The 14,974-nt window shown below is 37.3% G+C and overlaps 1 protein-coding gene and 1 long non-coding RNA gene across 7 annotated transcripts in view; one reads left to right on the top strand and one right to left on the bottom strand.

Moving 5' to 3' along the window:
• Positions 1 to 14,974, top strand: part of LOC132149129 (SH3 and multiple ankyrin repeat domains protein 1-like) — a 120,867-nt gene that overhangs the window by 82,388 nt on the left and 23,505 nt on the right. The gene's annotated exons all lie outside the window — the stretch shown is intronic.
• LOC132149132 (uncharacterized) lies at positions 1,375 to 3,711 on the bottom strand. Its single transcript, XR_009434999.1, has 3 exons — positions 2,444 to 3,711; positions 1,926 to 2,005; positions 1,375 to 1,658 (listed from the first exon to the last, which is right to left on the bottom strand). It is a non-coding gene; the product is annotated as an uncharacterized LOC132149132 (long non-coding RNA).

Genomic DNA, 14,974 nt, shown 5'->3' with positions numbered 1-14,974 from the left:
AATATTTGGGTTGAACTGTTCTGGATCAGTGTTGTAAATACAACTTAACCACTGATTTCTAGATGTGTCCTCTTTGGAAGGCCAAATCAAAGTATTTTCGCTTTCACAATGAAACACAGTGTCTTAACGTCATGGCACCGGATGCAACAGAGAGAATAAAAGTTATGCCTTCTTTCTTTCCAAGAACATTTTGATGATGTTATGCAAATCTTCCCACATTGTGACATAAACATAAGGGGGCGTGTTTAAACGAGCTGTTTTAGGAGGGCGTGGACAAGTCTTAACTTTTATAAAGAATATCTCTTTGGATTTGAGACTTTAGTCTTTGCAACTTTAGAGATCTTATCTATTCAGAAACAGCTTGTAACACTCCAAAGAGACAGGAAAACTTGAAATTGCATTATATGACCCCTTTAAAGCCCTTAATATAAAGCATGTCTCAAGTTTAGGACAAACTGGATTATGCACTTAACTGGATTACACAGAACAGTTCACTCTGTGTCCTCCTCTATTTTTCAGATGCACTCTTATCAAACTGTAGCAAAGTATATCGATATAAATGTTATTGCCTCATATCATGTCATTTATTTAAAAAAAATATATTGTCCAAACTCCATATACCGCCCAGTCCTAACAGGTTGCTTCAGGGAACTGTTCCTGTAATAGATGTAGGCTACTGTTTAGTAATTAAATTAAAGGGTCAGTTCAACCAAAAATGAAAATTCTGTCATAATGTACTCTAATTTTGTTACAAACTATATGACTTTAATTGTTCTGCAGAAAAAAAGAAAAGAAAAAAAACAGTTTTGATGGCTTTTCACTTTAAAAAAGCCAAAATATCTTCATGTATTTTCCATTACAGAAGGTTATTTCTCTTTATGTTACTGTTCCTTTAAGATCTGTTTCATAATTGATAGCCTGAATGCACTCGCTTTGGATAAAAGCGTCTGCTAAATGCATACATTTTAATTAAATTTTAATTAATTTAATAATGAATTTTATACTTTTGATTAAGTCGTTCAGTTTTTTTTGTTTGTTTGTTTGTTTTAATTGTTTTCCAATCAACACTTAATATTTTTCTACATATATCTAAGATTTATTCTAAGACTGAAAAATAAGTTAACTAATGATTTGAAAAGAAAAGGATTTTTTATTTACTTATTTTTTTATATTTATATATTTTAATGTATATTTTTTAATATATATTTTTTTTTGTTAGGGTAAGGTGCCATTCATTTTCAATTAAAACACATTTTTGCATTTTAGTATGCTGCTTTTCCATATTGGAATGTTTTCTCTGTGAACCTGCACTAGGGGAACGTGTTTGACGCATCTCTATTTTGTCGCCTCTAACAATACAGTACAAGTTTAAAAAGTTCACTAGGCCTTAGGGAGAAGGGTGGAACTTAAAATATTGTCCCAGACCCTTTGAATTTAAGTGACAGCACCATGAAACTAAGCACTTTGCGCAAGACTGTGTTGTCTGTTTTTGGTGGCAATGTTGTAATCTGACTCACTCTCTCTCAGTCTGTCGTGTGCTGCTAAATTAACACTGCTGTGCTTTTTTCATTAGCACCTCACAGTAAACATAAAGCTGCCTCATGATGTCATTCTGTCCCAGTCTTGAAGAGAGTTCACACTCATCTCATCCCAGAAGCCTGCAAGACAACATAATACAAGCCTAGCAAATTATTTACATACAAATATACACATTATAAATCATATTTTTTAATTTATAATCTGAATCTTGCTGGTCACACTCGCTTGCTCCCATTCACACACATATAATACACTAAAATCACACAAATGGATACTTTTTACTGTGTTTTCAGTTTCTAATTATTTTTGGCTTTGCACCCCCTCGTCCCGCTCAAACTTTCCCTTGCGCTTCCTCTCTCTTTTTTAATTCCTCCCATTTTACTCACCCCCTGCGCTCTTTCATATTCTCTCCATCACCCTCCCACCCCTGTGGTGACTCCATCTGGAGGTCAGACTATGAAGGGCACTAAAGAGGAAGGCAAAGAGAGAGAGGGTGAGAAAGGGATGAATGCATGGATGAATAAATGGATACAGAAGCATCTTGCAACTATTGACATGACCAAAGAAAAAAAAAACTTTTTGTCACATAAGGCTTTATACAAGTTTGAAACATGCATTTGAACTTTTTTTTTATCATGCATTTTGCATTTTAGTGTCTAGATAGATAGAGATAGATGACGCACACACACACACACACACACACACACGTATATATATATATATATATATATATATATATATATATATATATATATATATATATATATATATATATACACACACACTAATACATTTTTAAACTCTATAAATTTGTACTTTTTAATGTATTATGAATGAACACCAAATAACAATCAAAAAATATATTTGCAAGATTATATTAGCCTAGATTAAATGCTATAAAAACATTCTTTCTTTCTGTTCATCAAGCTGTCTCTATTGTTTCTCCAGCCTCTCAGCTCTTCTGTTCTCATCTCAGCCCCACATTTCCAGAACCCCACACATCACTGCATCCTTTCTGGCATCGCTTCACCTCCTCTATCATTGTCCTTCCCTCGCAGAGTCATTTTTAATAGCAGCTTCCTCTCTCTGCATCATCCTTCTCTACTCCTTGTCTTCCTTCGGTCTGTGCGAGCTCAACTGTGACACAATTCCAGCGTCCCTGTCCCTGAGCGCCCTGCAGCACTCGCCTTTTCCCTTCCCAGCACACGTGATCTCTTTATAGGCCAGTGATCTGCGTAATAGGGTCAAGGATGTACAGTATAATTTCAGGTAGAAGTTCACAGAACGAGTCCTCACAAACACGGCTGTGCAGTCTTACACTGAAAACATGTCAGCAAGTTCTCTGGCATCGATACAGATATGGGAACACGTGTACAAATACATACTGTACTGTACAGGCACAAATATGCCTTCTGCCACTATCCACACTTCCTTACCCCCTATATCCTGCTGATTCTCCCTCTCCTCTGCTCGTTCTGGCTCTGGCTCTTTCTCCCCTCCTCTCTCTCTCTCTCTCTCTCTCTCTCTCTCTCTTCATCACACACATGCTCTGAATGAACAGCGGTGTGGTGTAGTCTACCATGCTGGAGGACAGAAAGAGTGTGAGAGTTGTAGAAAGTGGTAGAATAAGGCAGTAGATTGTGGATCCAGCAATGCCGTAGAGAGCGAAGGAGGCAGAGGGAGACGGAGGGGGAGGGCAGCAAGGCCAACATCGACATCCAACGAAAGAGGCTTTGACAGAGATGATGTGAGTTCTTTTTTTTCTCTCTCCGCTTTAGCTCTCGTCCTCTTCTTGTCCATGTCTTTCTCTTCTCAGTTCTCTCATCCCTGACTGTGTTTCTCCTGAGAGATGCATGGCTGCGTTTCCCTCTTTCGATTCCCTCGCTCGCTCTCCACCTTCATTCATAGGTTCCGCTTTGTTTACAGAGATTGTTAAAGGAGAGGGAGGTGACGGGGAGGGGGAGGGGTCTGGTAGGTACATCTGTGTGCTTGTTTTTAAAGAGATAGGTCAACCCAAATTGATAATTCTGTCATAATTTTGATCCAAAACCCTATGAGAAGTTTAGCCGAATGATCCAGCTGCTCTTTTGTTTTAAAGTAAAGTTAGTTTAATATATTTTGGTTGATTCAGTGATATTAAATAATATTTTGGACATAAAACAAGTTCATTTAGAATAGACAAGTTAAATACCTTTTATTTTTCAGTGTAGGGCAGTTCAGTGTGTGTGTGTGTGTGTGTGTGTGTGTGTGTGTGTGTGTGTGTGACCCTTGACCACAAAACAAGCCTATTCGCTGGGGTATAATTATTTGTAGCAATAGCCAAAAATACATTGTATGGGTCAAAATTATAGATTTCTCTTTTATTCCAAAAATTATTAGGATATTAAGTAAAGATCATGTTCCATGAAGATATTTTGTTTCCTATCGTAAATATATCAAATCTTTTTGGTTAGTAATATGCATTGCTAAGTACTTCATTTAGACAACTTTAAAGGTGATTTTCTAAATATATATATATATATATATATATATATATTTTTTTTTTTTTTTTTGCGGCCTGAGATTCCAGATTTTCAAATAGTTGTATCTCTGCCAAATATTGTCAGATCCTAACAAACTATACATCAATGGAAAACTTATGCATTCAGATTTCAACAAATTGACACTTAAGATTTTGTGGTCCAGGGTCACACACACACACGTATGTATATATATATATATATATATATATATATATATAAAGATATAGAAGTATAGATGTATATGTAATATTTATTCAGTAAATCATGAACAAAAAATGTCATGAAAATGCATTGGTTTAAAAGAGTGATAACCCCGAAGAACATTCAGCTTTTATTAAACCTCTCAGAACATTCAAAGCTTATTAATTCAATTAATTGCAATTTAATTTACTGAAACTAGAATTGTAGGCTCTTGAAATATATATTTTTATTGTGTTTACAACGTGTGCACTATTTTTGTCATTTGAAGCATGATAAGATTTGTGTGAAAGACAACACTGGTTCATATTCAAAGTTGTGATTTACTGAAAATCTTGCTAAGAAAGTAAGGGAAAAGTGCTAAGTGCTTATAAGGAAAAGTACAGCTTGGACATTTTGTGTTGCAAAAAAAAAACAAAAAAACAGCGTAAGTCAGTCATGACAAAATTTTAATTTTTGGTAAACTATCCCTTTGACAAAAGGCAGCATGATTTTAGTGGTTTTCAGCCTGTACTCAAGGTCATTGCAGAAATAAGGAGCAGTGTCAGTGTAGGACTATGATAATAAGAGAGGACAAAAAAATAAGGTCAGAGAGGGACAGAGTGTGATAGGTGTGGAAGGACAAGCAGAGGAAGAGGAAGGAACAAAGGTCAGATGGACAGAAGGCAGAGGAGGAAGCAGATGGGTGTGGAAGTGTATGTATCTGCCACGGTGCAGAGACAGGAACAGAGCAACAGGTTTAGAGGAGGATGAAAAATACACCAAAGACATGAGCAATATCCACATACACTCCCGATAGCTGCACTAACAGTCGTTCGCTCAGCTCTGTCCAGTCTAGTGATGGCTAATGAGATTTATATGAATCTCTCTCACTCTTATTGCTTGTGGGACAGTGTTTACTCAAACATGAACCAATGGCACCCAGAGCATGGTGGCTAATGTCACTGACCCATGGTCTGCTTATTAGTCTGATTAACATCCAGAGACTCTCAGACCATTACAAACATTGAGCTCATTAACACGCCAATTACTTTTTGACAGTAAATTCATTTTATGTAATTAGGGAAATTATTTTATTCAATTATTAATTTTAAACCAGTTATACTTAACACTGTTCAGAAATGCTCACTGTGTTGTTTTATGCACTTTAAAGTTAACTTCTTAATTAGACAATATCCCTTACATTTTTGAAGGTTTTACAGTAACTCTTGTTATTAATACTTTTAAAATACATTATGGAATGCAGCTTTAGTCATATTACTAGGATGTTTTTTGCAGTATTATTTAAGACCCCATGATTTTGGTGGCCATTAGTACATTAGAATAAAAGTTTAAAAAATAGTTTAAACCAATATATATAAAATTTTGACATTTATTTTTACTAAGGAATAGGATCATCTCTTTCAACTGAATAGAAATGTTTTATCTAAATATTATCCAACGTAATTACATAAAATTAATTTAAGAACTGGTTTCAAAGTAAGAGACAAGGTAATTAATAGGACAAAGAAAAGCTTACAGGTGAATTTTTTTTTTTTTGATGAGTATGTTTTGCTTTTCTATAAAAATACTGTAGACTGTAAATACTGTATACTAGGAATATATCACTACCATTCAAAAGTTTTTGGTCAGTTTTTAGGAAATTAATTCAGCAAGGAAAAGTGACAGTAAAGTCATTTAAAATTAAAAAAATTAACAAATTATGTTTCAAATAAATCACAGTTTCCACATATTGCTGTTTTTAACATTGATAATAGTAAGAAATGTTTCTTAAGCACCAAATCAACATATTAGAATTATTTCTGAAGGATCATGTGACACTGAAGACTGGAGTAATGATGCTGAAAATTCAGTTTTGCCATCACAGGAATAAATTGCAAATAAAAATATTAAAATCATAAAGTTATTTAAAATTTTTATAATTAATTTAATATTACTGTTTTACGGTAATATTAATACAAATAAATGCAGTCTTAGTAAGAATAAGAGAGTTCTTTAAAAAAAAAAAAAACTTTTGAATAGTAGTGTACTGGTTTACATCAGTTGTTCTCAGGATTGGAGGCTGAAAATGGGATGGGGTTTGGTTGTAACAGTAGGGGGAAAAAACAATGCTAGATGCACATAATGAAAAGCAGCTAACCATTTAATTGAGTAAACTTAGCATGTGTGTCTAATCATTCTATGATTTAGGTATGTTACTGCAAATTTATCTTAATATGGCTAATACTAAAACAATATTTATCCTAGTGTTTATTCAATGATTAATGTTGGTAAACTCACACTTTTTCTGTCTTGACAATTTTATTTATATTTACAGAATTTTCAAAATGACATAAAATCCAGATATCACATTCACTCAGACTCCTGTATTATGTGTCAGTCGGTATACAATGAATGCAAAGTTTGTGAATAAGGTTTGACCACAAGCAGCAACAGCAATGAAAAATGTGTAGTAATAAAAAACAAATGTTCATTCAGTAGCTGGTGATACTGATGATGTAACAGGCGGATGGTGGTTCAGAGCTGTAGTGCTCTAAGGCTACCAGACAAGAGCACTAGAGAGTGCTCTCTCACTCTCTCACTTGTTCCCTGTCTCTCTCTACCTCTTAAACGCTGCTGTCAGTTTTATGAATGGGAAAACAGTGACTAGTGGAGGCAGTGATAGAAACATCGCTCTGTTCAACTCACATGGCTGTTAAAGAAGAGAGGAAGAGGCAGATGTGTACATGAGAGGGAGGAGTAAAGAGAGACAGAGTGTGTGAAACTGGTGTTTGGCATTTCAGTTGCACCTTCCCAACATTTTGATCTCCTATACTGCAGCAGGCGTGCATATGCACATATTAGCCATGTGTTGTTTGTTTTCTATGTGAACAGGCATTAGATGAATGCTTGTGACCGTTATGGTGTGTCTTTCTGATTTTTTTAAGCATCTCACGTCATAAGCACTGTTGCATTTTTGAGCTGGACTGATGTGTTAAAACAGTTCATATGCTGTAACAACGTGCCTCAAGACACCTGCCATTCGTTCCTAGCTTTATTAAAATGCTAAAACGCTTCCTGTGTGAATGGCCTCTTAGCGTCCTTTACATTCAATGCATGCATTAGCTAATCAGCAAACAAACTCAGTCACCTCAAGCCCCTCTCTCTCTCTCCCTCTCTCCCTTCATCAAATTACATCACTTCTCTCCTCTTTCATGCTAAACCGTGTCTTCCAACCAAACATTCTCTCTCTCTGTCCATCTATCTCGCCCTCCCTCCCTTTCTCCTTGCCTTGCAAGCTCTCCCTCCTCCTCTGTCGCAGTCACAGTGAACCATCTCTCTCTCTCTCTCCGTCTTAAATATGAAAGGGTTGGGAGAGCTAGGCCCTCGTTCTCACTCTTTCCGTCTCTCTCTCCTCCTCTCCTCCCCTCGCACGGCTCTCGCTTGCTGTTATCTGGCTGGAAGAGGAGCAGCAGTAGGAGGAGGAGGTGGAGGAGGAGGAGGAGGAGGGGGGGGAAATGGCGATGGGAGGATGTGGAGAGGAGGATCTCTCTCTCTCCCTCTCCCTCTCGTCGTCCTGGCCGTCGCTAGGCCCTATGAATCGCAGCGTCTGGTTCATTTACAGGTACTGGCTGTTTTCATGTTTTTCTCATGGTTGGTAGAGAGGAAGAGAGGTGGTCTAGAGAGATCGCCGCATGTGTGCAAGGAACGAGCCGGAGTGATGGAGTGGGTTGACTGGCAGGGATGTGTTGCAATGCACGCGTACGGACGTGTGTGTGTCTATGTGCAGAAGAGTAAGTGCTCGCTCGTGCATTAGCCAGCGTAGCGCATCTCCACTGCTACATGCATTTGTGTGTGCGTGTCTGTGTGAATCGCAGCTTCTGTCTCTGCTCTGTTAACGGCCGCAGAATACAATGTCTGCCTCCAGCCAGATACACCTCTGCTCTGATGGACAGAATGCTAAACCGGTGTGAGCGTGTGTATGTATGTGTGGGACGGAGAGAGAATGCGCTGAGCTTTAGAGCTGATTTAGAGGAGTTTGCTTCACTGAAAGGGATCGGTACTTTTGGGTTCTTCTACTGGGTGTGTGTGTGATCATACTCACCGTATGTACATTCAGGAAATGAAGAATGATCACTCACGAGGGGACATTTGTGCTGGTTTTATGTAACCCCTGCTGCGTTTATTGTTGAATGTGCTCTGTTTGATGTGGTGCTGACCTAGAACCTAGAAGAGTTTTTGTGCGTTGTTCAGTGAAGTTATCATGTGTTGGCTGTTATTAGACCTGAAACTCTCATCAAGTTTGACAAGTACAACTTTGGCATGTTATTGTCCCTGCAATATAGTTGGGTGTTGGTTGGTCACTTTGAAGATTGTGTAATGTCTTAATATTTGTACATTTACATTTAATCATTTAGCAGACGCTTTTATCCAAAGCGACTTACAAATGAGAACAATAGAAGCAGTCAGGTCAACAAGAGAATTACACTGAGATGTACACTGAGATTGCGTAGGCTTCACTGCATGCACGGTATTTACGGATGCAGCTACTGTATAAACTGTCTGTATCACTTCATAGGATGAACCTAATGCCCAAAAGATCAGAGAGAGAGAGATAGAGAGAAAGGGGATGACGAGATATGTGTGGCAGAGAGGTTCAGGGGTGTGTGAAATGTCTGTAACTTTAAAAAGGGAGTGCCAACTTGAAAGGAGACCATCACTTTCTGCACTTCAATTCAGTCCTGGCTTGTTTTCGATCTGGGCAGGGATGAGTGGGTGAAATGGAGAATGGCCACCGTTGGCATCCCTCTGTGCAGGCGCGATGGAAGATATGTGAGGAGGAGTTCGGACGGACTGTTGGAGAGAAGATAGGACCAAGATAGAAAGCAGGGTAGGAGGTGACACACAGAGGAGTTATTGACAGAGTTCACAGGGATATATGAGGGACCCCCTGGCCTTGGGTTCCTGTTCTTTAAGAGGTTCAAATAAAAGCTTTTATATTTGGCTTTTAGATGGAGACTAGAGTTTGTAAGCATTCAAAGAAAGAGAGAGGAAAAAGAGAGAGAGAAATGAACAGATGGAGTGGGTTGAGGGCTGAGCCTGTGTACAGTGTGACTATCAGCATGTGGGTACAGTATGGTACAGTTGAAACAATATCTCACTTGCACTGGACATGCACACAAGCACTCACATAGACTTAGAGTGCAAACAAACTTGCAACACAGATAATATGGCTTCAAAGTGACACTTTTACTTTTTCAGCATAGCCCATAGAGATAGATATTGCATATATATATATATATATATATATATATATATATATATATATATATATATATATATATATATATACAGTACAGACCATTCAAAGAGTTTTCTTTATTTTCATGACTATGAAAATTGTAGAGTCACACTGAAGGCATCAAGGGCTATTTGACCAAGAAGGAGAGTGATGGGGTGCATCATATTATATATATATATATATATATATATATATATATATATATATATATATATATATATATATTAATAGTGAATTGTTGGCCTTCTGGAAAGTATGTTAACTTATTGTACATGTACTCAATACTTGGTAGGGGTTCCTCTTGCTTTAATTATTGCCTCAATTCAGCGTGGCATGGAGCTGATCAGTTTGTGGCACTGCTGAGGTGGTATGGAAGCCCAGGTTTCTTTGACAGTGGCCTTCAGTTCATCTGCATTTTTTGGTCTCTTGTTTCTCATCTTCCTCTTGACAATATCCCATAGATTGTCTCTGGGGTTCAGGTCTGGTGAATTTGCTGGCCATTCAAGCACACCAACACCATGGTCATTTAACCAACTTTTGGTGCTTTTGGCAGTGTGAGCAGGTGCCAAATCCTGCTGGAAAATTAAATCAACATCTTCAAAAAGCTGCTCAGCACAAGGAAGCATGAAATGCTCCAAGATTTCTTGGTAAATGGGTGCAGTGACTTTGGTTTTCAAAAAACACAATGGACCAACACCAGCAAATGACATTGCACCCCAAATCGTCACAGACTGTGGAAACTTAACACTGGACTTCAAGCAATTTGAGCTATGAGCTTCTCCACCTTTCCTCCAGACTCTAGGACCTTGGTTTTCAAATGAAATACACAACTTGCTCTCATCTGAAAAGAGGACTTTGGACCACTGAGCAACAGTCCAGTTCTTCTTCTCCTTAGCCCAGGTAAGACGCCTCTGACATTGTCTGTGGTTCAGGAGTGGCTTAACAAGAGGAATACGACAACTGTAGCCAAATTCCTTGACATGTCTGTATGCCTTGAACCCAGCCTCAGTCCATTCCTTGTGAAGTTCACTCAAATTCTTGAATCGATTTTGCTTGACAATCCTCATAAAGCTGCGTTTTTCTCGGTTGGTTGTGCATCTTTTTCTTCCACACTTTTTCCTTCCACTCAACTTTCTGTTAACATGCTTAGATACAGCACTCTGTGAACAGCCAGCTTCTTTGGCAATTAATTTTTGTGGTTACCCTCCTTGTGAAGGGTGTCAATGATTGTCTTCTGGACAACTGTCAGATCATCAGTCTTCCCCATGATTGTGTAGACTAGTGAACCAAACTGAGAGACCATTTTGAAGGCTCAGGAAACCTTTGCAGGTGTTTTGAGTTGATTAACTGATTGGCATGTCACCATATTATAATTTGTTGAGAGTGGTGGGTTTTGTTAAATGTGAGCTAAAATCATCACAATTAAAATAATCAAAGACTTAAAATACTTCAGTCTGTGTGCACTGAATTTATTTAATACACAAGTTTCACAATTTGAGTTGAATTACTGAAATAAATTAACTTTTCATCAACTTTCTAATTTATTGAGATGCACCTGTAGTGTTCATGCTGGGGCCAGTTGTGTCTTTTTTTTTTTTTTTTTTTTATAAAATATCTTACCAGCCATGTTGCAAAATGAGCAGTTTCAACACAACTTAACAAAAAAAGGTACTTCCTTTACTGTGTACTTAATACCGATGTTTGCAGGCTCACTTGCCAAGAGATAGTACTGTGTATTGATGATAGATCACTTATGGCTGATGCATTTGACGATATCAGAGAGCTAAATTGTATGTATTATGTATGTAAAATTACAACCCGAATTCCGGAAAAGTTGGGACGTTTTTTAAATTTTAATAAAATGAAAACTAAAGGAATTTCAAATCACATGAGCCAATATTTTATTCACAATAGAACATAGATAACGTAGCAAATGTTTAAACTGAGAAATTTTACACTTTTATCCACTTAATTAGCTCATTTAAAATTTAATGCCTGCTACAGGTCTCAAAAAAGTTGGCACGGGGGCAACAAATGGCTAAAAAAGCAAGCAGTTTTGAAAAGATTCAGCTGGGAGAACATCTAGTGATTAATTAAGTTAATTGATATCAGGTCTGTAACATCATTAGCTATAAAAGCTTTGTCTTAGAGAAGCAGAGTCTCTCAGAAGTAAAGATGGGCAGAGGCTCTCCAATCTGTGAAAGACTGCGTAAAAAAATTGTGGAAAACTTTAAAAACAATGTTCCTCAACGTCAAATTGCAAAGGCTTTGCAAATCTCATCATCTACAGTGCATATCATCATCAAAAGATTCAGAGAAACTGGAGAAATCTCTGTGCGTAAGGGACAAGGCCGGAGACCTTTATTGGATGCCCGTGGTCTTCGGGCTCTCAGACGACACTGCATCACTCATCGGCATGATTGTGTCAATGACATTACTAAATGGGCCCAGGAATACTTTCAGAAACCACTGTCGGTAAACACAATCCACCGTGCCATCAGCAGATGCCAACTAAAGCTCTATCATGCAAAAAGGAAGCCATATGTGAACATGGTCCAGAAGCGCCGTCGTGTCCTGTGGGCCAAGGCTCATTTAAAATGGACTATTTCAAAGCGGAATAGTGTTTTATGGTCAGACGAGTCCAAATTTGACATTCTTGTTGGAAATCAGGGACGCCGTCTCCTCCTGGCTAAAGAGGAGGGAGACCTGCCAGCATGTTATCAGCATTCAGTTCAAAAGCCAGCATCTCTGATGGTATGGGGGTGCATAAGTGCATACGGTATGGGCAGCTTGCATGTTTTGGAAGGCTCTGTGAATGCTGAAAGGTATATAAAGGTTTTAGAGCAACATATGCTTCCCTCCAAACAACGTCTATTTCAGGGAAGGCCTTGTTTATTTCAGCAGGACAATGCAAAACCACATACTGCAGCTATAACAACAGCATGGCTTCGTCGTAGAAGAGTCCGGGTGCTAACCTGGCCTGCCTGCAGTCCAGATCTTTCACCTATAGAGAACATTTGGCGCATCATTAAACGAAAAATACGTCAAAGACGACCACGAACTCTTCAGCAGCTGGAAATCTATATAAGGCAAGAATGGGACCAAATTCCAACAGCAAAACTCCAGCAACTCATAGCCTCAATGCCCAGACGTCTTCAAACTGTTTTGAAAAGAAAAGGAGATGCTACACCATGGTAAACATGCCCCGTCCCAACTATTTTGAGACCTGTAGCAGAAATCAAAATTGAAATGAGCTCATTTTGTGCATAAAATTGTAAACTTTCTCAGTTTAAACATTTGCTATGTTCTATTGTGAATAAAATATTGGCTCATGTGATTTGAAAGTCTTTTAGTTTTCATTTTATTAAAATTTAAAAAACGTCCCACCTTTTCCGGAATTCGGGTTGTAAATGTATTATTATTAATATTATTATCAGGCTAGTATTTTTATGTCTAATTAATATTAGGGCTCATTTGTTCCATCATATTTCTTTAAACTTTTTTTTACAGTGTTGCACATTATAACCAATCACACATGATTCTGTTGAGCTTATGAATGCAATGGCCAATCAGAGGCATTCAGATAAGTCATCGCTGAAACACCATAGTTTTGATGTCGAGTGTGCTCGCTCGCTGACTGAATTTTGCTCTCTAGTCTAGTGAATTCTCTCATTATAAACTACAAAGTGCAGATGTAGGCTACGTTGTAATTATAATAGATTTATTCATCATAGAGTGTAGATAGCTTCAATTATTATAACAACAGTGTTTTTTTAAAGTGTATAAACTCATGCTAGACTGAAGTCAATGATGCTCTTTGATGTAAATGTTCTTTGCTCATTTTCGATAACTTAACTGCATGTAAGTATTAGTCACATTAATAACTAGTAGTAACTTACAATGTTTTTATTAAATTGTTATCATGTTAAATAGCAATTCAGTCATAATAAAAATATTTATGACATGACATCCATATGCTACTTTGACTAAAAAGATATTGTTGTGCGGAAAGTGCATAAAACTGTTTGTTCTAAACATGAGACATACTTTATATTAAGGGCTTTAAAATAACTCGTAACATAATTAACACATACAGATTAAAGTGGTTTGCCCCGTCAGATGCTCTGACACATAACTTACGGGCTGATGTCAGATAGGCTACGTGCACTGTTTAATGCATTTGAGATGTGCTGTTTTCCTCAGTGCAAAACTTAAATTTCACAGGTATATTCTCCATCTTCAAATGTTTGAAAGTAATGCAAATATTTCCATTTTCCATTTTAGATTGTAATGTTGCAATGTTATAATGTAATGTGATGTTAACCCTTTGTATGCATAAAGGCTATTATATAGCATAGCCTACATGGTTACATTCACTATAGCCTATTTGTTTTAATGGCTTTTAATATGAACATTGTTTCAATGGACAAGATTGGGCAGGATGTAAAATAAAATTAAAAAAATCAAATTAATACAGATTTTTTTTTTCATCCAGATATCAAAATGTAGAAAATACTGAGATATATATGTCACAATTCAACCAAAAAATACAGATTATTATTTTTTTTTTAATCTCATTTTTTTTTTCAATCTCATCTCCCAACACTAAGACTCACTAAGCCTAAATATAATTTAACAATTTATTTAACTTTGTTTATTTCTGTGGTTTAATTTGCTCTCCTATAGCAAATAAATATATGCAATTTCTTGCATTGTGAATGTAGAACTTGCAATATTAATATTTTAAAGTGCCATACCTGAAATCCTACACCATAGTTCAAGCTCTCAATTTTCATGGTTTTCAACCCAAGGGGAGCCAAGGGCATGGTAAGAGAGTGTTATAGTTTAATACACTCACACGTTCAATGCACTTACTAATATATGCGGACTTGGTTGTTAGTTAGTATGTGCTTGCTTGGTTGTTTTCCACTTCCACAACTGCAACTTGCACTTGTACAGCAAATAACATCACAAACACAACACGTGCCTGAATCCCTCTTACACTGACCTTAGAGTCAAACCCTGCCCTTATGCCACTAACACATTAAGATACCCCAAAGCACTTAATCCTGGCTGAAATAAGACACATGGCTTTGGGCTGTACATGCACACCTGCAGCGTTTGGGTTTGGAGCTTTATAGCATAAAGGCAGTGTTTCTGATGGTGTTTATCAGAGCTGCTGCACATGATTCATGAAATCACTGGCCATATGACTCATGGACTGGCAGAAACCCTGTTGGACAAACAACCTCACTGACTCACTAACACAGTAACTGACTCATCTAACTCACTGAAACCTATACCATATAAGTATCAGCATAACTGACTACTGACTTCAGACATTCACAAATATATCAGAGCAGTGACTGAATGACAGTGATTGATATAATGACTGAAGGAACTGTAAATCATTTCAACTGCTCATGAATCATTC

This window comes from Carassius carassius, chromosome 9 (genome assembly GCF_963082965.1).
Source record: "Carassius carassius chromosome 9, fCarCar2.1, whole genome shotgun sequence".
Classification (NCBI taxonomy): Eukaryota; Metazoa; Chordata; class Actinopteri; order Cypriniformes; family Cyprinidae; genus Carassius; species Carassius carassius.
The sequence above is the reverse complement of the archived record's forward strand: the minus strand, read 5'-3'. Positions and strand labels throughout refer to the sequence as shown.